Raw genomic sequence first — 25,349 nt, forward strand, 5'->3', positions numbered from 1 at the left:
CGGCCCCTCATCGTCGGGGCTGTTGGACCCTCCAGGATCTTTGGACTTCCTCGAACACTGCCTCTGGTCAACTCAGGGCCCTTGCCATCACAAGAACCCGTGTGGGGCCTTAATAGACACTGGGGCCCGACCAGTGTAAATCGCTGGCTCTGGCTTATCCCCGCTTGGGAAATGAGCCCTTAGGTCCATGCCGTCATGGAGCCGACCATGCGTTACTGGAGGTATCTGACCGACATATGGGTCCAGATTTGGTCCAGGGGTTTGGAGGCCCTGATCAGCGTGCAGGCGCTCTGGCTGGCATTTAAGTGTTCGGCCTTGCGGACCGGGACCCTGAATGCAACCTGCGGCGTGCCTGTCAGGCCCTCAGGCCCTCAAGTAGATTCAGAAGGGCCCAAGGGCCCCTCGGAACCTAGGGGGGGGGGGGCACATACTCTCTATGCCCCCCTGTCTGCGCTACTACCACCTGTCTTTACACCCATGCTACCAGTGAAGGCAAACAGAGCTCCCTCAGAATGAGTGCCAATATTTCTGGCCGACAGGTACCATCGTGTTTCGCACTCAAATGCGTCTTAGTTCGCACGACTTAAATGCCAGCACCCCCTCCTTGAATAGAAACCGCACATAAGATTACAAAATAGATATATCTAGGTCAGTGGAAGCCTAGGCGGGTATCACGTTGCTCCAGCATCTGACGCTTAGATGAAAAAGATACTACCTCGACTGATAAGTAGTCAGGCATGGTGCACGTTTCGTCTTTCGTCACGCGTCATCGTTTGTCATTCCGTCGTTTTAGCGGTTGCAGGGTCCATTCCATTCTGGTGCTATGCGGGTACACATTTAAACATCGCTCACGCGTGTTGTGCTGAGAGTAAAATCCACGTAAAATTAGATCCGCTGTCATCGCTGCTGGTTAGTTTATTGACACAATGGAAACGCCGATAAATTCATGTCACACACACTGCTGTGCTTAACAGGTTTGACTGAAGTTTTTTTCTGGCCTTCCCTCTTGAGATCAGATCTATTGGGAATGACGCTCCGTGGATATCTACCTAGATAAATATAGGAAGTTTACTGTAGCTCAATGGCAGAGATGTGCTGGTTAGATTTTAAAGCAGTCAGACCCAACAATACCCAAGAACGACAACGGCTTAGAGAGGTGGCAGTGAAATAGTACCGTCCAAACGTTTTCAGTCCCATGCGCGCCACTGAAGCGTCGCAAACGTCGCAGGAAAGATCAGTTCGCACGCGATCGTTTGGGGCCGGTTGGTTTCGTGGGAGAGCGTGTCGATTTATTTGCTGTAGCGTGTGTTCCGCTGCGATCTCTCTCTCAGTTCTTGGCGAAGACTATGGTGTAAATTGCATTTGTGCCTGTTGAAGCGTGAGGTGAGCATGCACGCGTGTGTTATCAGATGCGCTGATACGTGAAAGCGTGGACTGCTGGGAATGTGACGAATGGCGGCCCAAGTTAAATAGCTTTGGTCTGCCAGCAAGTAATTCACAACGCGTCAAGTTTGGATCACCCTAGCTCCTTTTGGATAATGTTGCTCTCGCAGTACTCACTGTTGTCAGTGGCTGGGATGGCCGCACGTGGCAGGTCAAGGTCACCCATCATGGAGTTGAAGGGTGGGAAGGCTGCTCAGCAATACAAATATCTGCTACTGAACTTCGGGGATTTCAGGATGAGATTTTGTCCAGTTTATACAATGGGCTCCCTTAGTGAAAAAAGAAGTGGATCCAATGCATTGTATATTGAAAGAAAGTTACATAAAGTCTTCCCATGTTCAAAGTTTTGTATTTTTGATTTTTTCAAAAGTGACAGGTTATTTGTCATGTTTTACCCTGCAATGTGGAGCAGTGCATGCCTTTAACTCCGCATCATAGTGAGTTCATACTAGAGACTGCTTTTCTCTTCTGACAATTTTCTTACACACAACCATGCATCTAAACCAGATGCTGGGAATCTGGACTTTCACATGATGCCCTTCCTTAAAAGATGTGCTCAGTTGTGCAGCAAGACATGTACAGGATGACTTGCATGACCCAAAAATACAAGGTTCAGAAATGATAACAAGTGCACTGGGTTCTCACATTTTTATTACATGTGCTGTGTACCTTGTACCCCTGCACATATATCCACTGGATTACATAATGCCTTTTTCTCTGCTGGCACTCACAGTAAGCATATTGTCAACATTCTGTCAATGTACCATTATATGCATTGTGGTTATTGCCAGTAACATTTATGGCAGCATACATACATAGACCACCATCCAGGCATGACAGCAGGGTGATATGACATTTTGGCATGAAGTGGTGGTCAGTCAGTGAGAGTTCTTGGATGGTAGTGTTGAATCAGCATTATAGTGGTGATTGGTGATTTGCAAATTAATTCCAGACTGCAGTTTCAGTGCATGTAAGCTACTAATGCTGAAATGAGTGTCTGTCATGTGGGTCACAATTGCCACAGCGATGGATGTATGATTCAAGCAAGCAGGCTTCCTGGCTGTATTCTTAGGGCTTTGTCCTGGGGGCAGGAACATGAATAAAATCCTAACATTTTCAGCCTTCAGCTTATTAAACCACTGGGCCTCAAACAGCATGGTTGTGTTATCACAGCAGAGTTTTGTCTAATCCTTGTTTCCAAATGTAGCTCACTGTGGTGGTTCACTAGCTGCAGTCAGTTAGGGCACCAGAGAAATGCTCTAGTGCTGTGTTTTCTGAAAAAAACAAAGCAATGATAATGTGCAGCTTTATGGTGAATAATGATGGATCTGTATTCCAGGTAAAAGGACTGAAGCCCTATTAAGTGAATCATTTATGAAGAATGCCTGAGTATTTTGGCAAATTAGACATGTTTTGCTTAGAAAAATGTTGCAATGTATTTGTGAGTCCAAATCTATCCATTTCTTATTTTACATGACAAATACAGCTCTTTGAGCTGTATCAAGTTTTATAATACCTTTATTTCCAAAAAAAAATGTTGCTAGGCCTTTTTACCTGGGGGGGGGGGGGGCAGTTATGCAGCTTTTCAGCAAATCATGAGGTATGCAGCTTTCAGTTTAACAAATCTTGGAACAATCCAAAATAGAGCATTTCTTTTGTGTTCTACCCCTGCATCTTGTAATGTCATGGACTAATACACTGCTCTAAGAACAGTACCACCATGCACTTCAATGCCTCCTGTGAGAGACTTTTAAGGCCATTTCTTGCAGAATGACTGCAGTATAAAAAGATACCCCCAGGCAAAATTGGACATGCTGTTTAATATTGGCAATTTGCTGCAGCTCTCTACCTTGTTAGCATAAAGATGGTTTTTGCTGGTCTAACCCTTTGAACTTTGTATGCTTCCTTATTAGCACAGATTGGCAAACTGATGATGCCATAGTTATATTGATGCAGTGGGGCATTTTTTCTATTGATTTGGCTGGTCTGGAAATGTTGAGGTTTTGCAGGTAATTTACCACATCATTTATTGTCAGCAGCACATCCATGGTTGTTACATAGCGTAGCTCATCCACCGAGATCCACTCGACAACATAGTTGATAATAACAGATCATTGTTATGTGTGCCTTTGTTTGCCATTTGGGGTATCATTACCTGTGGAGTGTGTTCATGATCTACCTTGTTCAGAAATTCTTGCTGGATTTTTGCCAAACTCATATTTGCTGGCTATTTTGGTCATTGTCCTTTTGTCCTCTTAATGCTGCACATGGTGTAAAAGGGGATATGCCTCATCATAAACAATGAAACAATTTCAATGCATCAATGCTTGTTTTATCCGCCGCACATCGGCGCCAGCGGCGGCCAAGCCAGCCTCATGACCCCGGCCGGCCGGCAACCAGTAGCCACGCGGCCGCCCGTTTGATAATAAGCCGACCTGGTGGGCGGTGCCTGGGGTGCATGTGTAATTCAGGCATCTTTGATAACTGTAAGCACTGTCACAGTCAGGGATGTGGTCGCCATTGGCCGAGCAGCGCGCTGCCCCTTCCCCACACATTAGCGTCCATGCCTTCATTCTTATGGTATCTGCCAAGGTTTGTTTGCCATTGGTGTAGATGTGTTGTTCTGTGTCAAGAAATATGACTAGGTTGCCCAGTTTCCCATAGTGTACTTAAGGATGGTGAGTGTGCCGAGTTGCCGCTGACGCTGGCTCTGCTGTGCGCTTGCTTCAGCAGGTGTTTGGCAGCGCCGCAGTGTGTCGCAGCGACTCGCCCGCTGAGCAGCGATGGCGCTGCCACCCTACCTGATTCCGGGCAATCCGTGGGCGGGCCGTGCTAGCGCAGCAGCAGGCCCAGCTGGCCCAGCACCAGCACCATGCAGCCCAGCAGCAGGTGCAGCTGGCCCAGCAGCAGGCGCAGGCCCAGCGCCAGGCGCAGCTGGACAAGATCACTGAGGAGAAACTGCAGGAGAAGGTACGGCTGGCCACCACGCCCGTCCTGCAGCTGAGTGTGCGGCCGCGGACTTCCTGCCATGTGGCATAAGTGGGTTGCATTTCCCCTGTCGTGGGTCGGTGGGACGGGGCTGATCTGCCCTGTGCAGTGCTGATGGTCATGCTTATGCTGACTGCTGCCTGGCGCAAATGACAGGAAACAATTATTTGGGATTTGTACATTAACTCCCACATGCTCACTCTCAATGCAGATTAGACGAGCCATATCGAGCGGTAGGTAGATCGCTCGATTCAATTAGCTGTCCAGCATGATCTGGAGAAGGGCAAATGGCGAAGCATTCACCATGGTCATGGACTGTGGGTTAAACCTTTATTAGGGTTAACTATGTATGACAATTATTTTGTGATAATTATCAAAGTTTGCCCTGCTAGCTATAAGACATGTCGTCAGGCTTGCCATGTGGTCTTGGCATTCGAGATCTGTCATTTTGTTTGGATTGAACCCCTCTCGAAATGAGCGTAAGCTGAGTGCTGAATCAAAACTGCACGACGTACAGGCCCGTAAGTGGCAGCAGCTGCAGAGCAAACGGTATGCCGAGAAGCGCAAGTTCGGATTCGTGGACGCGCAGAAGGAGGAGATGCCACCTGAGCACCTGCGCAAGATCATCCGCGACCCACGGCGACATGAGCAGCCGGAAGTACCGGCACGACAAGCGCGTCTACCTCGGGTCAGTCGGCGCCGAGCGTGCGGCCCGGCCGCCGACGGCGCACGCCGCTGGGCTGAAGCCAAGCCCGACTCGGTGGGGCATGCCTGGAGATTGGTGATGGTGTAGAAGTACCCTGTAAGTTACTGGTGTCTGAGGGTTTGCAGATTTTGCCGAAGGTGGTGCATCTATAGGCCCGGACAACCTAAGATAGCATTTTTATTTGGTTTCCCTTCGCTGGATACCCTGATGTTGCTGTACCGTTAATGTGACTCAGTGGCTTGTCTTCGATACTTTCTTCCACAAAGCTCATAATCTGTCATTATCGTTTTTAGGTGAACAAGTTAGCAATATATTATGACATAAAAGGCATTATTGAGAACCGTTTGCCGGCTCCTTACCACCCAGCTTTTTCACTGTGGCGTGACGATCACGCCCGTCGCGTGGCTTGCAGGGCGCTGAAGTACATGCCGCACGCGATCCTGAAGCTGCTGGAGAACATGCCGATGCCGTGGGAGCAGATCCGCGACTGCCGGGTGCTGTACCACATCACCGGGGCGATCACGTTCGTGGACGAGATTCCCTGGGTGATCGAGCCCGCCTACATCGCTCAGTGGGGGTGAGTGATGCCGCGCGGGCCGCCGCCGCCGCGCGACGGGGGGCCGGCACGTGGCGTATGTTGTGACGCGTCCCGACCGTGCGGTGCCTGCCCTAACGCTGGCCTCTGTGTGCGGCTCGGCAGCACCATGTGGATCATGATGCGACGGGAGAAGCGCGACCGGCGCCACTTCAAGCGCATGCGCTTCCCGCCGTTCGACGACGAGGAGCCGCCGCTGGACTACGCCGAGAACGTGCTGGACGTCGAGCCGCTGGAGGCCATCCAGATCGAGCTGAGCAAGGACGAGGACGGCGCGGTCGCCGACTGGTTCTACGACGGCAAGCCGCTGGTGGACACCAAGTGAGTATGTTGGCCGGCCTGGTCCACCGCGCTAACGTCCCAGCCTCCCAACGTCGACCTCTCGACGTGTCCACAGATCGTTCCCGCCCCTGACCTGGCTCGTCCTCCACGTACGTGCTCCGTCCCTGACCCCGCCTGTTTCCGACATACACGTGAACGGCTCCACGTACTGGCCCGGTCCCTGACTCCGCTCGTCTCCGGCAGACATGTGAGCGGCTCCACGTACCAGCCCCATCCCTGACCCAGCCTATCTCTGGAAAACACGTGAATGGCTCCACGTACCAGCCCCATTCCCGACCCTGCCTGCCTATTTCCGGCAGACACGTGAATGTTTCCACATACTGGTCCCGTCCCTGAGCCCGCCTGCCTCCGGAAAACACGTGAATGGCTCCATGTACTGGTCCCGTCCCTGGCCCCGCCTGTCTCCGGAAAACACATGAATGGCTCCACGTACTGGTCCCGTCCCTGACCCTGCCTGTCTCCGGAAAACACGTGAATGGCTCCACGTACTGGTCCCGTCCCTGACCCCGCCTGTCTCCGGAAAACACGTGAATAGCTCCACGTACTGGTCCCGTCCCTGACCCCGCCTGTCTCCGGAAAACACGTGAATGGCTCCATGTACTGGTTCCGTCCCTGACCCCGCCCATCTCTGGTAAACACGTGAACGGCTTCCACGTACTGGTCCCGTCCCTGACCCCGCCTGTCTCCGGAAAACACGTGAATGGCTCCACGTACCAGCCCCCGCCCCTGACCCTGCCTATCTCTGGTAAACACGTGAATGACTCCACATACTGGTCCCGTCCCTGACCCCGCCTGTCTCCGGCAGACACGTGAACGGCTCCACGTACCGGCGCTGGCAGCTGACCCTGCCCCAGATGGCCACCCTGTACAGGATGGCCAACCAGCTGCTCACGGACCTGGTGGACGATAACTACTTCTACCTGTTCGACTTGAAGTCATTCTTCACGGCCAAGGCCCTGAACATGGCCATCCCCGGCGGTCCCAAATTTGAGCCGCTCATCAAGGACACCCATCTCGGGTAAAGCTTCCCGTAGTTCATGGAATGTGGGGGTTTACGATCAACCGTCAACCAGCTGTCTGATGTTGTCACGATCTACCTTGTACGAGTCGTGTTGTCTGTTGGATGTCGGGATTTTCATGGGGTTTATATGTAGCTAAGCACCTCAACTTGGACAGCGAGGGGTGATATTTCTATGGCCCGCCTTGCCCGTTCCTGGACGTTCAACGCAAAATTTCGTGTGACTGAAGTGAAAGGGGTGTCTTACCACGAGCATGATTGAGAGTCCCATGCTCTAGAGGCAAGTGTAGGATCCGGGGTACGATTTTGCTGCATTTGGTATAACGTCCGCTTCTGCCTGTTCAGCGACGAGGACTGGAACGAGTTCAACGACATCAACAAGATCATCATCCGTCAGCCAATCCGCACCGAGTATCGCATCGCCTTCCCGTACCTGTACAACAACATGCCGCAGTTCGTCCACCTCTCGTGGTGAGAGTGCGGCCGCTCGCCGTTACCCCGAGCTCACGACAGCATACCTTCTTCAGACATCTTTGGAGGTCGTTAGCTGCAGTAAATGGCCTTAGGATGAGACTATATGTATATATATATATATATATATATATATATATATATATATATATATATGATATGGGTCGCCCTCATCACACAAGTATCAACCTCTATTGGTCAGTTCTAGCGTCCAATCTTGTTTGTCGCTGCTCCAGACGTCCAGTAATGCTGACCCTGGCAGGTAATGTCAGGGTCAGTGTGAAAATGTGTATTACATTATTGGTTTGATTTCACTATACGTAAGAACTGAAATAATTGTGCCCGTTGAAACAGAATGGGTGTATGGTAATACTAAACTGATGTATGTGACTCATTTGTGCCGCACGGTATCGGTGCCTTAATATCACTGGAGTGTTTGTGGGTTGTGTGATTGGCTGTGACACGTACTTCAGGTACCACACCCCGAACGTGGTGTTCATCAAGACGGAGGACCCCGACCTGCCGGCGTTCTACTTCGACCCGCTGGTGAACCCCATCTCGCACCGGCACGCCGTGAAGGTAGGGATGGGACTGTCTGGCGGGCCATCGTCGTCTGCCCACCGCCCGCCGCCCGCCGCCCGCCGCCGTCCGGAGCTCCGGGGACGGCTGCGCGGCGTCTCCGGCTACAGCACAAACGTGACTGCGTATTGGCCCCCGGCGGGAGCCCAGCCGCGGGATGCTACCCTCACGAACAGCTGACCGTCCTGGTCGCGGGCCCCCTCCCCGCTGGGTCGACTGCCTGTGCACCCTGCGCAGCCGCGTCCGTGATCTGATCTTGATGAACACCCTCTGATGCTGCCGCTGCTCCCAGTTGGCTGCCTGTAGCCAGCTCGTCCCGTTCACTGTGTGGTGTCTGTCGGTGACCGGCTCGTCCCAGTCACTGGTGTCCGTCGGTGACTGGTGCCGGCGTGTTCCAGCACGACGAGGAGCTGCCGGACGACGACGAGGAGTTCGAGCTGCCCGACTACGTGCAGCCGTTCCTGCAGGACTCGCCGCTGTACTCGGACAACACGGCGCACGGCATCGCGCTGCTGTGGGCGCCGCGGCCGTTCTGCCTGCGCTCGGGCCGCACGCGGCGAGCCCTCGATGTGCCCATCGTCAAGTCGTGGTGCGTGCTGCGCCGGCGGCCACTCGGCCCGTCCTCGCCGCCCCCCCCACCCTGCTGACGGAACCCAGTGTGCGCGCGCCGACGTTTTAACCAGCGATGCCGGAGACTGGCATTGTCCTGTTGTCCGGTGTGAACGTGTATGCGTGGGTCAAACAGAGCTGCACGCATTGTGGCATTTAACGAACAGATTGATTGTGTTGACTGTTGGATCCTTGAGACTGAACGCTTCCCGTTGACTGTGATGGGTTGTTGACCGCGTCACTGGCGGCAGGTACCGTGAGCATTGTCCGGCCGGGCAGCCCGTCAAGGTGCGCGTCAGCTATCAGAAGCTGCTCAAGTACTATGTGCTGAACGCGCTCAAGCACAAGCCGCCCAAGCCGCAGAAGAAGCGGTACCTGTTTCCGCAGCTTCAAGGCGACCAAGTTCTTCCAGCTGACCTCGCTGGACTGGGTGGAGGCGGGCCTGCAGGTGAGACTGGACCCCCGGCCGGCGCCAACATCAGCCGGCTCAGCACCGACCGGCGGCGCCCTGGCAGAGTGAGGTGCTGGGCGGTGGAAGGCTGTGGGCTCGTGATGGAATGACTTGGGCTCAGGTTTCGCCGTAGAAAATGTCGCCGACGCTGATATTCAGCTCCACCTGGGTGGCAATGCTGGCTACCATGTGTCATTTCGTCGAAGTATATGTATATATATATATATATATATATATATATATATATATATATATATACACGTCGATATCGATATCGCCGATATATATTTGTATATATGTATACATTGATATCGTCAATATATATATATTGCTGTGGGCTGTGGCGGGCTTGCTTCCGGCCGCCTCTGTACGGGTCGTCCCCATACGGGTCGCCTCTGTGCGGGCCGTCTCTTCGGGCCGCCTGTGCGTGGGCCGCCTCCGCACGGGCCGCCGGGCTGACCTGACTTGCTGTCGGCCCGGACAGAGGGGATCCGAGGTCTGATGTCCATCCCCCCCCCCGCGTCACCTACAGGTGTGCAGACAGGGCTACAACATGCTCAACCTGCTGATCCACCGCAAGAACCTCAACTACCTTCACCTGGACTACAACTTCAACCTGAAGCCCGTCAAGACGCTCACCACCAAGGAGCGAAAGAAGAGCAGGTTCGGAAACGGTGAGTTGGCTGACTGGCTGCGTATATTTAACGGTCGTCGGTCGGTTGAGCCGCCTCTCGCACCTCTTGCGATGCTCCTGTGGGATGTTCTCAGAAGACTTTACCCCGGACTGAGCTTGCTTTGCCAGATGAAGCGAAAACCTTCCAAGTCATGGCCGGCGTTTCTGCACCGGTTCAGCGCCCTGGTGGCGGCTGCCAGTCATTGACCAACAACACACGCGCGTAGTCTCCGAGGCGTGTGCCGGAGCAGCCACCTCATCAGTCTGGCATGGTGTATCTGCCCCCGGAGGTGGAGCGCCTGGCACTGGCCCTGACCTGGCCTGGCTGGCGCCAGGGTGTTACGTTGGCCTAACCTGAGCGTTGTTGGGGCGCTGCCGTGACCTGACCCCGGGCGGTGCCACGGATGTGGCCGCGATCTGACCTGAGCTGTGCCGGGATGTGGCCGTGATCTGACCTGAGTGGTGCCGGGATGTAACCGTGATCTGACCTGAGCGGTGTCGGGATGTGGTCGTGACCTGACCTGAGCAGTACTGGGATGTGGCCCTGATCTGACCTGAGCGGTGCCAGGATTTGGCCGTGACCTGACCTGAGCTGTGCCGGGATGTGGCTGTGACCTGACCTGAGCTGTGCAGGGGTGTGGCTGCGACCTGACCTGAGCGGTGCAGAGGCGTGTCCGTGACCTGACCTGAGCGGTGCCCGTGCTTCGACAGCGTTCCATCTGTGTCGCGAGATCCTGCGGCTGACCAAGCTGATCGTGGACGCGCACGTCCAGTACCGGCTCAACAACGTGGACGCCTTCCAGCTGGCTGACGGCCTGCAGTACATCTTCGCCCACGTCGGCCAGCTCACTGGCATGTACCGCTACAAGTACAAGCTGATGAAGCAGATCCGCATGTGCAAGGATCTCAAGCACCTCATCTACTACCGGTTCAACACGGTAGGTCGGAGAGAGCGCCGCCGGAGAGAGCACTGTCGTCGTGGATGGGCCTGTCCGAGCACGGCGCGCCGAAACACTGAACACGCCGCCTGTTACGGTGTGTGTTGGTAGGGCTGCCAAGGTGTCTGCGGTGCTTCGCAGGGACGTATTAGTGAGCCCCCTGTCTCTGCATGTGTCACTGTGTGTCAGCAGTTCGTGACGGTTGCCTTCTGTGTCGTGCAGGGGCCTGTCAGCGAGGGTCCCGTGTCTCTGCGTGTGTCACTGTGTGTCGGCAGCTGGTGTCAGTGACCCGCCGTGTGTTCTGCAGGGGCCGGTCGGCAAGGGTCCCGGCTGCGGCGTGTGGGCGCCCGGCTGGCGCGTCTGGCTGTTCTTCCTGCGCGGCATCACGCCGCTGCTGGAGCGCTGGCTCGGCAACCTGCTGAGCCGACAGTTCGAGGGCCGCCACTCCAAGGTGAGCCGACGCGGTTAGCCGCGCCGCCGGCGACAGATGCTGGCGGGTCTCATGACCGCGTACCCGGCTGTGGCGTGGCCGTCAGGGCGTCAGGGTTGTCGGCGCGTCTGTGTGAACGGGGTCCGGTTGTCTGCCGGCGGGCCTCGGCTGTGCTCGCACGCTGTGCTGGCTGGGCGTGACAGCACGCGCCGGCGGTGGCGATGGCCTGTCCGTGCGGTGCTCGGCGCTCGGCTGACCCCGGCCCCGTCCGCTCCTCCCACAGGGCGTGGCCAAGACGGTCACCAAGCAGCGCGTCGAGTCGCACTTTGATCTGGAGCTGGCGCGCCTCGGTCATGCACGACATCCTGGACATGATGCCCGAAGGTATCAAGCAGAACAAGGCCAGGACGATCCTGCAGCACCTGAGCGAGGCCTGGCGCTGCTGGAAGGCCAACATTCCGTGGAAGGTGAGCCGGCGGGTGGATGGGCGGTGTTGTCTCGCTGGTGTGCCGGCTGTGTCGCGACGCTGTCTGGCGCCCGGCTCGAGCCGCGCTCTCTGGCGACGCCGCGGTCGTCCTGCCCTGCCTGTTCGGAGTCAGCTTCCCGGCTTTATAACGCACGATGCGTTTGGGGGTGTTGCCTACCCGCGCAGTCCCTCGGTACAGCTGCGTGGGCCTGTGCTGGCTGCTCTGTGTGCGCTGACACCGGCGGGCTGACGCGTTAGCTGGCCGGCTGCGCGGACGCTGAGTCGCCGCTCACCACCGCCCGGCCGGCCGACAGGTGCCCGGCCTGCCGACGCCCGTCGAGAACATGATCCTGCGCTACGTCAAAATGAAGGCTGACTGGTGGACCAACACGGCCCACTACAACCGCGAGCGCATCCGGCGCGGCGCCACCGTCGACAAGACCGTCTGCAAGAAGAACCTGGGTCGGCTGACGCGGCTCTACCTGAAGGCCGAGCAGGAGCGGCAGCACAACTACCTGAAGGTGGGGCGCCAGCGTCCGCGGCTGGTGCGATCGCGCTGCGCTGCGCTGGTGACCGGCGGTTGGGGATATGACGCTTTCCGAAACATGATACCTTGCGATCGTGGTAGTGACTACTGACTAAGTGACTACACGACTAGGGACTAAGCTCGCTCTCAGGACCTCGCCTCTTCGGCTACCGCTGTCGTCTTGCTGAGGCTCTGATCTATGAATGCTGGTCAGTTGAGCTGCCTGTGACAGGGAGCGCGGCGCGGTGTGCTGTAAATGCCGTTAGAGCGCCCGGGGCGTCTCGTGCTCCGAGCGGGGTGTTGACGTGACCGCGTGCCGCCAGGACGGGCCGTACATCTCGCCCGAGGAGGCGGTGGCCATCTACACCACCACCGTGCACTGGCTGGAGTCGCGCCGCTTCGCGCCCATACCCTTCCCGCCGCTTTCGTACAAGCACGACACGAAGCTGCTGATCCTGGCGCTGGAGCGGCTGAAGGAGGCGTACAGCGTGAAGTCGCGGCTGAATCAGTCGCAGCGCGAGGAGCTGGGCCTCATCGAGCAGGCCTACGACAACCCGCACGAGGCGCTCTCCAGGATCAAGCGTCACCTACTGACGCAGCGTGCCTTCAAGGAGGTAAGCGGTCGGCAGGCCTCAGCCGCCGTGTCGCTGGCTCGCGCTCGCTGGGAGTGTCTGGCACGGCACGACCCGTGTGTAGGACACGGCACGTGTCAAGTAAGGTGGCCGGATTCGTGCCCCGTACTTAGACATATGGCAGGTGCACGCTTCCAACCACCAGTCCCATCGACCGCGTACCTCAACGTGTCCAACGGGCCGTCCATGAATAGTGCGTTATGCGTAGAAGGGCCGGGGGAGGGTCGTGGAGTGCAACGAAAGGGAACACGGGAGGGAGGGGAGGCTTTGGACAGTGTAACGTTACACTCACAGTATGGTTGCAAATCATGCTAAAATCCCAAACAAAATATCACATGAAAGGCAAATACTGGTGACTTCATGTCATGACAAGTGTGTCCGTCTTTTGTTTGGTGTTTGCCTCAACCAGGGGCCGAATGAATGTTTTTTATGTGTGTGTGGGGGGGGGGGGGGGGGGCTTTCGCCTAACGCATCATAATCAGCAAAGCCTCGGGAGGAAGGGCGGAGAATGGCCGTAACGTAGTGTTTGATGACCCCAAGGACTGTTCGGTTTTGCTCCACTGCACTGTGCGCCTTCTGCACGTGCGCCCGCGCCATCCGCGTCCGGTGGAGGGATGCTGACGCTCGGCGCGTGGGCCGCAGATCGGCATCGAGTTCATGGACCTGTACAGCCACCTGGTGCCGGTGTACCACGACGTGGAGCCGCTGGAGAAGATCACCGACGCCTACCTGGACCAGTACCTGTGGTACGAGGCCGACAAGCGACGCCTGTTCCCGCCCTGGATCAAGCCGGCCGACACGGAGCCGCCGCCGCTGCTTGTCTACAAGTGGTGCCAGGGTACGGACCCCCCCCCCTCCCCTCCCGGGCTGCCCAGCGGGCTGCTGGCTGGCCCGCTCGCGGCGCGGCGCTGGTCTGCCCAGTACCGACGCCGGTCGGTGGGTGGCCGTGTGCTCTCGCTGCCGGTCAGCTGTGATCGTCACGCAGCACAGTGCTCCGGGTCTTTGTCAGGGGCCAATGCTCTCATCTGAGTGTGTAGCAGCGTCCGTGCGCGACTGTGCGACCGTGCCCAGCCGCCGCACCGCCCCGCGTCCCGACAGCGTAGTAACGACCACAGTGTGTGTGCCGGGTGGTGTGTAGCAGCGCTGATGTTCTCCGCGTCTGGCTGCGCGGAGTGACGTGGCGTCCTCTGTGGCAGGTGTCAACAACCTGCAGGACGTGTGGGACACGGCCGAGGGCGAATGCAACGTCATGCTCGAGTCCAAGTTCAACAAGCTGTACGAGAAGATCGACCTGACGCTGCTGAACCGACTGCTGCGGCTCATCGTCGACCACAATATCGCCGACTACATGACGGCCAAGAACAACGTGCTCATCAACTACAAGGTGCCTACGCCGGCAGCTGGCCGGCCGCCTGACCTGCTCGGCATGAGCAGATTGCTAACTGAAGGCGGTTCAAACTGTATGATATCCAGAAAGAGGGGGCAGTGATGACTATCCAGATGCCCCCGTTAACTGCAGTCACTGCTGACTAACGGCAAAATCGCCGTACCTATATGGTGGTGGCTTCGGCCCGCCGCACCGTAGCACAAGGGAATGAAATTCTCGCGTCAGTGCTGGCACACCGTGCTGGCCACCGACCCACTAGGGCCTATTTGAAGCATTAGTAAGTACAAATGTTGCTGCTTCGAAACAAAACTGCTCACTAAAAGAAAAGACGCGGCGAAATTGGCAGGTCCATCGTCGCTGGAGTCCATGGCGCTCTTTTTCAACGCATGATTTGAGGGGCTTCGAATAGATGTGCTGCCCATTATGAACTTTGACCGCCCCTTTGTAACTGGGTCTTCTGGCTTTTGGAGCTGGCTATTTGATCGCGGCCATGACTTTCGTTAGGTGGTTCGCGGTGGTTTTATGTCGTGAGGTGCCCACCGCTCTGCCGAAGGAAGTGACCCGCTGGCTGTGTCTGCCTCCGCCCCCCCCCCCCTCCCCCCCCCCCCCCCCCTGCCCGGCCTCCCTCCCGAGCGGGATCTGTGACGGTGCCCTGCCGTTGCCGTGCCGTGACGTCTGACCCGTGATGTACCGTGGTCCTGGTCGCGGGTGGTGACCGACTGCGCGGTGTGTTTCAGGACATGAACCACACCAACTCGTACGGCATCATCCGCGGCCTGCAGTTCGCCTCCTTCATCGTGCAGTACTACGGCCTGGTGCTGGATCTGCTGGTGCTGGGTCTGCAGCGCGCCTCCGAGATGGCCGGCCCGCCCCAGCTGCCCAACGACTTCCTCACCTACCAGGACGTGGTCACCGAGGTGGCGCACCCCATCCGGCTCTACTGCCGATACGTCGACCGCATCCACATCTTCTTCCGCTTCTCCGCGGAGGAGGCGCGTGACCTCATCCAGCGGTAAGTGGGTCGGGCACGCTCGGGGGAGCGTGGACTCGGCTGTTGTCTAGCGGCGCCGCGCCACGACTCTCGGAGCTGTGGCGCGCGGCGGTGTGTCGGTCAAAGCCGCTGCAGCGCATGGTTGCCATTTCACCCGGCGCTGCGCTGGGGACGGCCGCCACCTCAGCCAGTCCGGCCGTCGAACTGTTGGCCGGCTGTCGGCGCCGCTGCCGAGCGCGTGCTCTCCGCGTGCTGGCAGGTACCTGACAGAGTACCTGAGCGCTCTCTCTCCGCGTGCCGGCAGGTACCTGACCGAGCACCCGGACCCCAACAACGAGAACATCGTCGGCTACAACAACAAGAAGTGCTGGCCGCGCGACTCGCGGATGCGGCTGATGAAGCACGACGTCAACCTGGGCCGCGCCGTCTTCTGGGACATCAAGTCGCGCCTGCCGCGTTCCGTCACCACCATCCACTGGGAGGACAGCTTCGTCAGCGTCTACAGCAAGGACAACCCCAACCTGCTCTTCAACATGGCTGGCTTCGAGTGCCGGATCCTGCCCAAGGTGAGGGTGTGGCCGGGAGGCAGGGGGAGAGACAGGTGGATAACTGAGTTGAGCTGCTCCAGCCCATCACCCCTGCACTGTGTGACCAGTTTTTGCGAACTGGTCATTTTTCGAACTTTGTGGCCGTATTGCGTGGCTTGTATCGGCGGGTAGTTCTGCTGTTTGATGTGTGCATTGATGTTAATGGATGACGGCGGGGACGGCGGCTGGCACTGTCGTAACTGGTGCGGTGGCCGGCGCTGCGCTGTTCGTGTGACCCAGATCGCGCTCCGTCTCAGTGTCGGACCACCAACGAGGAGCTGAAGCATCGCGACGGCGTCTGGAACCTGCAGCACGAGCTCACCAAGGAGCGCACGGCCCAGTGCTTCCTGCGCGTCGACGACGAGTCCATGCAGCGCTTCCACAACCGGGTCCGCCAGATCCTGATGGCGTCCGGCTCGACCACCTTCACCAAGGTGGGTCCCGCCGCGGGGTGGGCCACCTCTCGGCTTCTCGAACGCTGTACTGTGGCCGCACCGCGAGCTGGGCGACGGTTCGCGGTTGGGGGAGGGGAGGGGGAGTGCCGGGCTGTCGGCCTACCCGCGAGCCGGGCGCCGAGTCAGGTCAGTGGTCAGCGGCCGGCCTGCGCGCCCGCCGCGCCGAGCCGGTCCTGGCAGCTGCCCGGTCGCCGTCCGGCCCGCAACAGTGCGCCCCCGTGCTGACGGTTCGGTCGGTGTGATGTGATGGCGGAGCTGGGGGCGCCTGCCGCACTGGTGACCTGCTGATACCGCCGGCAGATCGTCAACAAGTGGAACACGGCGCTGATCGGCCTGATGACCTACTTCCGCGAGGCGGTGGTCAACACGCAGGAGCTGCTCGACCTGCTGGTCAAGTGCGAGAACAAGATCCAGACCCGCATCAAGATCGGCCTCAACTCCAAGATGCCTTCCCGCTTCCCGCCGGTGGTGTTCTACACGCCCAAGGAGCTGGGCGGCTTGGGCATGCTGAGCATGGGCCACGTCCTCATCCCGCAGTCGGACTTGCGCTGGTCTAAGCAGACGGACGTCGGCATCACCCACTTCCGCTCGGGCATGTCGCACGACGAGGACCAGCTGATCCCCAATCTGTACCGCTACGTGCAGCCGTGGGAGTCCGAGTTCATCGACTCGCAGCGCGTCTGGGCCGAGTACGCGCTGAAACGGCAGGAGGCCAACGCCCAGAACCGGCGGCTCACGCTCGAGGTGGGTGGTCTTCCGGCGGAACAGAACAAACCTCGTCGACTAATGCGTCTGTTATTGATGCGTTCTTTACGTGCGGTTGACGCGAGGCCGTGACTGTCGGGACCGCGCACGGTGCTTCGAGGGAGACGGACGGCTGCCGTTGATTGACTGGGTGTGTTTTGTGGCTCTTCCCAGGACCTGGAGGACTCGTGGGACCGGGGCATCCCCCGCATCAACACGTTGTTCCAAAAGGACCGTCACACGCTCGCCTACGACAAGGGCTGGCGCGTCCGCACTGAGTTCAAGATGTACCAGGTGCTCAAGCAGAACCCCTTCTGGTGGACGCACCAGCGCCACGACGGCAAGCTGTGGAACCTCAACAACTACCGCACGGACATGATCCAGGTGTGTGTCCGGCCGGGCGCGCCGGCGGCGCGTGAGCTCCGGACAGCGGAGCGTGGTGTGCTGCCCTGTGTGCGGGGTGACGATCGCAGAGGAGCGCCGGCGGCGCCTGTGGGACGTGGTGGCATGGTTGTGCGGCGGCGGTCGCGCCGCGTCGATGACGGGTGACCGGTGGGCGTGGCAGCTGACGCGGTGCGGCAGCGCGGCCCGTGGACTGAGTGCCCGGCAGCCTGGTGCGAACGGTGTACTGCGGCGGCGTGGCGACTAACCCCGACCCCTCTCTCTGTGCGCAGGCGCTGGGCGGCGTGGAGGGCATCCTGGAGCACACGCTCTTCAAGGGCACCTACTTCCCCACGTGGGAGGGTCTCTTCTGGGAGAAGGCCAGCGGCTTCGAGGAGTCCATGAAGTACAAGAAGCTGACGATGGCGCAGCGCTCCGGTCTCAACCAGATCCCCAACCGGCGCTTCACGCTGTGGTGGTCGCCGACCATCAACCGCGCCAACGTCTACGTCGGCTTCCAGGTGCAGCTCGACCTGACCGGCATATTCATGCACGGCAAGATCCCCACGCTCAAGATCTCGCTCATCCAGATCTTCAGGGCCCATCTGTGGCAGAAGGTACGCTCTCACCCGCGGCCGTGGCCGGGCAGGGCGCGAGGCCGGAATCCTTGGAGCACTAATCGCTATAAAGCGTGCATATGCTGTATGAGTCACCAACGCCAGTGGGTTCAATGCGTGTCATCCCGTGAGGTGCGATGCATGACTTCACGGTGACCGAGCCAGCTTTATCCCCAGCCGCGCCATCCCGCCATCGCTGTGGCACGGCTCCGGGTGCAAGTGTTGTGCGTGAGTGGCATGTCTTGCGTGTCGCGTCGGCTTGACGAAAGCGCGCGGGTCGGTGCCCGTGTTCAGGACGTGCGCGTGCCAGCGCTGTCGTGCCCGGGCACCGGACATTAGGTGCACCGAACACCAACAAACGCTGCTGAGCACTCGGTTCAGAACGTGCACGGACTGGTGCTCGTGAATGGCTTCATGCATACATGCATATATACATCCATACAGTTTCAGATGTAGTCATCGCTGCCAACGGTGCTGAGCACTGTTCCCGGTCTCCATACCGACGTGGCGTTCTTCGTTCCAGGTGCACGAGTCGGTGGTGATGGACCTGTGCCAGGTGTTCGACCAGGAACTGGACGCGCTGGAGATCGAGACCGTGCAGAAGGAGACGATCCACCCGCGGAAGTCGTACAAGATGAACTCGTCGTGCGCCGACATGCTGCTGTTCGCCGCCTACAAGTGGAACGTGTCGCGGCCGTCGCTGCTGGCCGACAGCAAGGACACCATGGACAACACCACCACGCAGAAGTACTGGATCGACGTGCAGCTCCGCTGGGGCGACTACGACTCGCACGACATCGAGCGCTACGCGCGCGCCAAGTTCCTCGACTACACCACGGACAACATGTCCATCTACCCGTCGCCGACCGGCCTGCTCATCGCCATCGACCTGGCGTACAACCTGCACAGGTTAGTGATGGCACGGCCGGGCTGGGCTGAGCCCGAGCCGGGGGCCCGGCTCATTTTGGACGGAATTCTGTGTGTGAGGGGCGGTTGTGGCACCAGTCCCGCCGCACCTGCGTGTGTCACGGTGCGCTGTCCGGTCTGACTGGCTGACTGACTGACTGACTGGCCTGGTCCGACTGTCCAGCGACTCCAGGGCGGACCTGAGTGGGGTGCGGATACCCTTCCAGACGCCACCGCTCCGTCTTCGGCGTGTCGTAGCGGGCCCTCCGGGGGGCGGATGTGTTGATCGCAGCCGGGCTGACAGCCGGCGGAGAGTAACAGCCGCCTGCCGATTGCAGCGCGTACGGGAACTGGTTCCCGGGCAGCAAGCCGCTGATCCAGCAGGCCATGGCCAAGATCATGAAGGCCAACCCGGCGCTGTACGTGCTGCGCGAACGCATCAGGAAGGGCCTGCAGCTGTACAGCTCGGAGCCGACCGAACCGTACCTCAGCTCGCAGAACTACGGCGAGCTCTTCAGCAACCAGATCATCTGGTGAGTCGCGCGGCGCGGCGCCGGCTGCCGGCACCGGCGACGCCGTGTCGCCGCTGCGCGCCGCCGCGGCGCTGCTGGCTGACGCGGCTCGACCCGCGCCTGTCCGGCGCCTCCTCCCGCCGGGACGGCCCGCTCAGTGCATGTGTCAGATCTTCGCTGGGTGTCCCGTCGGCTGTCGGGCGGCGGGGTCGGCGGCTGGTGACGCGGCCGGCTGCGTTTCAGGTTCGTGGACGACACAAACGTGTACCGGGTGACGATCCACAAGACGTTCGAGGGCAACCTCACCACCAAGCCCATCAACGGCGCCATCTTCATCTTCAACCCGCGCACCGGCCAGCTCTTCCTGAAGATTATCCACACGTCGGTGTGGGCAGGTGCGACTGGCGCTGGGGGACGCCGTGGCCTGGCTCGCGTGCCAGTGTGACGCACCGGGCCTCGGTGTAACGCGCACCTCTTTGCTACTGTAAACTGCCGGGCATCCGCCACGGAAACACCGTCGTATTGCGAATTGGTCGCTACTGCTCGTCATTATGCCGGTGAACCAGGACAACTAGCTATCTTTTTGTTCCGATGCATGGTTTCCCGTGGACTGTCCGTCCAGTCGGCTATTTTCTGGACTGTTCATAACTGGTTATGATAACAAGTCCGGGGCATTCGTTCGTTGTTTGGCTAGCGCCCGCACCTGCCATCAGCCGTGGCCGAACGGGCGGGGGCTCGGCGTGTGTCCGTGGTCGTGCTGACGGTCTGTCGGCGTCCGCTCCTACAGGTCAGAAGCGTCTGGGCCAGCTGGCCAAGTGGAAGACGGCTGAGGAGGTGGCTGCGCTCATCCGCTCGCTGCCCGTGGAGGAGCAGCCGAAGCAGATCATCGTCACGAGGAAGGGCATGCTGGACCCGCTCGAGGTGGGTTCTGGCGGGGGCGCGGCCGCGCCCGGGTGTTACCCCTTGCCTTGTGCGTCGTGCCACCTCGCCCGTCTCTCCTCTATACCCTTACGTTGCTGGCACAATAGGCGTGACGACGAATGCTGGCTGCGGGGTAGTATACCTGGGGCCTGCGCTGTGTCGTATTGCACTGTGGGACGGTGCTGCGTGCGCTGTGTTCCCTGACGCTGGTGATCATGCTGGAGCTGGTGTTGGCAGCACCACTTTGTGCTACCAGCGTTCTGACTAGTCGGAGCACCACCAGACGGTGAAACGGGCAGATATCGTGACCCCGGCTCGTCTGGCCGCCAGGTGCATCTGCTGGACTTCCCAAACATCGTCATCAAGGGCTCGGAGCTGCAGCTGCCGTTCCAGGCCTGCCTCAAGGTGGAGAAGTTCGGCGACCTCATCCTGAAGGCCACCGAGCCGCAGATGGTGCTGTTCAACCTGTACGACGACTGGCTCAAGACCATCAGCTCGTACACGGCCTTCTCTCGGCTCATCCTCATCCTGCGCGCGCTGCACGTCAACAACGATCGCACCAAGGTAACGGGGACTTCGTATGAATATAAATAATGAGTCACACGCGGTCACAGATGTGACCTATGACCACGTGTGACCTAAGAGTTTGTGTGACCTGTGACCGCATGTGACATCTGAGCTTGTGTGACCCGTGACCGCATGCGTCCTCTGAGGTCGTGTGACCTGTGAGCGCGTGTGACCTGCGACCGTGTGTGACCTCTGAGCGTGCCGCGCCCCTGCCTGAGCGTTCCTGACCATCGCGTGCGGCCGCAGGTGATCCTGAAGCCGGACAAGACGACGGTGACGGAGCCGCACCACATCTGGCCCAGCCTCTCCGACGACGAGTGGGTCAAGGTGGAGGTGCAGCTCAAGGACCTGATCCTGGCCGACTACGGCAAGAAGAACAACGTGAACGTGGCGTCGCTGACGCAGTCCGAGATCCGCGACATCATCCTGGGCATGGAGATCAGCGCGCCGTCGCAGCAGCGGCAGCAGATCGCCGAGATCGAGAAGCAGACCAAGGAGCAGAGCCAGCTGACGGCCACTACCACGCGCACCGTCAACAAGCACGGCGACGAGATCATCACCAGCACGACCAGCAACTACGAGTCGCAGACGTTCAACTCCAAGACGGAGTGGCGGGTGCGCGCCATCTCGGCCACGAACCTGCACCTGCGCACCAACCACATCTACGTCAGCTCGGACGACATCAAGGAGGCCGGCTACACCTACATCCTGCCCAAGAACATCCTGAAGAAGTTCATCGTCATCTCGGACCTGCGCGCCCAGATCTCCGGCTACCTGTACGGCGTGTCGCCCAGCGACAATCCCCAGGTAGGGATGGCGACATCGGGCAGTTCGCGAGGCAGGAGTGACTAGCGTCGACCAGTGACATTCCCCTAAGGCACGGATCACGATGTTCAATGACGGCCTGCTAGGTAGGAACGTCGCTGTTAAGTGACTAATCGCTGGGTAGGAATGACTGCCCTAGCGACATTCCCCAGAAACTTGCGGCTTTGCCCAGTAGCACCCACCCAAGCTTTGTCCAGGAGCGCTTCCCCAGGCTGGGGGGGGGGGGGGGGGCGGGGGAGAGGGGGGTTTTAGTGGCAGTCCCAGGTGGGAGCGAAAGCAATGGCCGGAGTAGGGTTGGCCGTGCTCAGCGATAAGCTCCAGGAACGAATGCTGCTTCCCGACCACAACGCCGGCAGGCAGGGCTCTTTCTTTTTGGTGACGGTCTTTAGGCAGCGATGGTCCTGGTTTAGGAATATGTGTTCAGGGTCAGTCTCCAGGTAGGAATACTGCTTCCCAGAGATTAACTCAAGCCCAGCGACAATATCTGGGCAGGACTGATTCCTTTTGGCGGTCATTCCGTGATAGGATTGATTCTGCCCATTCTTGCCTGCACCAATGCCGGGTGGAGGCGATGGTGGACGTTCGCAGCGAGCTGGCGAAATGGATGGGCGTGTACTGGGATTCCGGTCTGATCCAACCTCTACTGCTCTAGAAAGTATGCTTGGTGGCACCACATCACTCAGTTCTTACCGCCCGCGCTGGCGTCCGATGCATCACGCCTGTCTGTAACGCCTGCACTGCTGTCCGGTGGGTGACGTCTGTCGGTACCACCTGTGCTGCTGTCCGGTGCGTGACGTCACTAGTGTCCCCGCCGTCCAGCGCGTGGCGTGTTGGAGTGGGCATCACCTGCCACTGATTATCGTGATGTGATGCTCCACACGTGACAGCTCCATGATTGCCGTCTGCGACGCGCCACAGGTGAAGGAGATCCGGTGCATCGTGATGCCGCCGCAGTGGGGCACGCACCAGACAGTTGCACCTGCCGACGGCGCTGCCGCAGCACGGAGTACCTGCGCGACATGGAGCCGCTGGGCTGGATGCACACCCAGCCAACGAGCTGCCGCAGCTGAGCCCGCAGGACATCACCACACACGCCAAGGTAGGCCAGCTGGGAGACATCACCACACACGCCAAGGTAGGCCGGCTGGGAGACATCACACACACACGCCAAGGTAGGCCAGCTGGGAGACATCACCACACATGCCAAGGTAGGGCGGGTGGGAGACATCACCACACACGCCAAGGTAGGCGGCTGGGAGACATCACCACACACGCCAAGGTAGGCCAGCTGGGAGACATCACCACACACGCCAAGATAGGGCGGGTGGGAGACATCACCACACACGCCAAGGTAGGCCAGCTGGGAGACATCACCACACACGCCAAGGTAGGGCGGGTGGGAGACATCACACACACACCCCAAGATAGGCCCTCGGGAGACATCACCACACACGCCAAGATAGGCCCTCGGGGAGACATCACCACACAAGGCGGGTCGGGGAGACATCACCACACACCCAAGGTAGGTCGGCTGGGAGACATCACCACACACCCAAGGTTGGCGGCTGGGAGACATCACCACACACGCCAGGTAGGTCGGCTGGGAACATCACCCGCACACCCCAAGATAGGCCCTCGGGAGACATCACCACACACCCCAAGGTTGGTCGGCTGGGAGACATCACCACACACCCCAAGGTTGGTCGGCTGGGAGACATCACCACAACACGCCGAGGTAGGTCGGCTGGGAGACATCACCGCACACCCCCAAGATAGGCCCTCGGGGAGAAATCACCACACACCCCAAGGTTGGTCGGCTGGAGACATCACCACACACCCAAGGTTGGTCGGCTGGGAGACATCACCGCACACGCTAACCCAGAGCTATAAAGACTAACTGTTAGTGGCTATTAGTTTGTAGTTTCAAATCTGACCTGACTGACATTACTTCTGGCATTTCGGTGGGGACAGTATGACAGAGGTATGTGTTGGGGCGGTTTGCGGGGTACTCTGCTTGGCGCACCACACATAGGTGCCGGATGGTACCTTTCAGATGCACTACCGAACATCGGTCCGGTTTGGCCGGCGGCGGTTCTGGCGGCAGCACCTCCGCGAGCTGAGTCTTACGAACAGCCGTGAGCCGTGCGAACTCTGTTTGTGCGTGCGTTCGTCCGCAACCGGTGTGCGTGTGCGGCAGCTGAGCTGTGCCGGCCGTGCGGCAGATCATGTCGGAGCACTCGAGCTGGGACGGCGAGAAGACGGTGGTGATCACGTGCAGCTTCACGCCCGGCTCCTGCTCGCTGACGGCCTTCAAGCTGACGCCGAGCGGCTTCGAGTGGGGTCGCCAGAACACGGACCGCGGCAACAACCCCAAGGGCTACCTGCCCTCCCACTACGAGCGCGTCCAGATGCTGCTCTCCGACCGCTTCCTCGGCTTCTTCATGGTGCCGTCGCAGGGGAGCTGGAACTACAACTTCATGGGTGAGTGGGGCGGCGGCGGGACTGGCCCGGCTGACTCACGTCTGCCGCGGGCCCAAGTCCGCAGCTCGCCGGCTCTTCACAGTGTGCGGATCTGTTCGTTCATGGCTCTGGTCGTCACTTTGGTGAAGTGAATGCGGACAGGTTGGGAGTTTGATGCACTGCTTCGCTGTGTTGTTGGGCAGGGAGTAGTGGCTGTTATAGGGGATTAGCGACCGCTGGCCGGGATGGAGCCACTGCCCCGGAGTGGCGTCATGGCAGCTGCTGGTCGTGCACCGGCCCGTCCTGCGCGCCCCAGCGTGCCATGTGTGTCGGTCTGGCGTGTGTAGCCTGCGGCGCTCTGATCCCGACGGCGATGCTTCGCAGGCGTGCGGCACGACCCCAGCATGAAGTACGAGCTGACGCTGGCCAACCCCAAGGAGTTCTACCACGAGGTGCACCGGCCGTCGCACTTCCTCAACTTCGCCTCGCTGGAGGAGGGCGAGACGGCCGGCGCCGACCGCGAGGACGTGTTCGCCTGAGCGCGAGGGCGCGGGTCCCGCCACGCCGTGCTTGGCGCCGAGCGGGCGCGTGCTGGAGATGGCGCCGACCGTGTGACGCACGCTGCCGACCGGCCCAGACTGGTGCCGCGGCCGCCGCAGCAGCCGGTCGGGGACCATGCTCATTGTGTGCTGTGTGTGCGGCCGCAGGCGCCAGGCGAGAAGCGGCCTCATAGCCAGCGGCCGCGGACTGCGCGACCCGGCGCCGGCCGAGACGGCCCGGCCGCCAATCACCCCGTTCATCGTGCTCTCCGGCCTCTTGTCGCCGGCTGTGTCATGGATCGCTTGTCACCGTGGAGCGATGAGACCTTCAATAAACGCCTCCCTACGGACCAGCCGCGTGTACAGTGCGCATCGTCGGCCGGTGGAAGCCGGGCAGTTTGGAGACGTCTGGGCTGTGGGCGGCCTGGTTCATGCGGCGCCAGCACGCCGTACCGGACCTGCACTGGGAAGGCCGGGCTCCATAAGGACTTTCGCTCGCTGATCTTATCGGTGAAGGTCTTTCCGTAGCCAGCTGTCGATTGGGGAGGGGAAGTGCGTTCGCTGTGAACCTGGCGTCTGTTTTCTATATT

At 59.3% G+C, this 25,349-nt stretch overlaps 1 pseudogene across 1 annotated transcript; it reads left to right on the plus strand.

Annotated features, from left to right (window-relative positions):
- The first annotated feature begins 4,226 nt into the window (after positions 1-4,226).
- LOC119111812 (pre-mRNA-processing-splicing factor 8-like) lies at positions 4,227-25,109 on the plus strand (annotated as a pseudogene). The gene is made up of 32 exons (XR_005095623.1): positions 4,227-4,413; positions 4,949-5,119; positions 5,550-5,714; positions 5,838-6,053; positions 6,880-7,092; positions 7,438-7,563; positions 8,037-8,142; positions 8,541-8,731; positions 9,003-9,199; positions 9,735-9,876; positions 10,587-10,813; positions 11,121-11,264; positions 11,527-11,710; positions 12,024-12,230; positions 12,559-12,849; positions 13,510-13,705; positions 14,064-14,251; positions 14,992-15,266; positions 15,550-15,811; positions 16,090-16,266; positions 16,588-17,031; positions 17,206-17,415; positions 17,706-18,029; positions 18,553-18,938; positions 19,274-19,468; positions 19,691-19,842; positions 20,235-20,368; positions 20,699-20,932; positions 21,182-21,742; positions 22,679-22,859; positions 23,983-24,241; positions 24,605-25,109. The product of XR_005095623.1 is annotated as a pre-mRNA-processing-splicing factor 8-like (transcript).
- The last annotated feature ends 240 nt before the right edge of the window (positions 25,110-25,349 follow it).

The sequence above is a fragment of the Pollicipes pollicipes genome, unplaced genomic scaffold, assembly GCF_011947565.3.
Source record: "Pollicipes pollicipes isolate AB1234 unplaced genomic scaffold, Ppol_2.1 Scaffold_7261;HRSCAF=8764_pilon_pilon_pilon, whole genome shotgun sequence".
NCBI classification, from domain to species: Eukaryota; Metazoa; Arthropoda; class Thecostraca; order Pollicipedomorpha; family Pollicipedidae; genus Pollicipes; species Pollicipes pollicipes.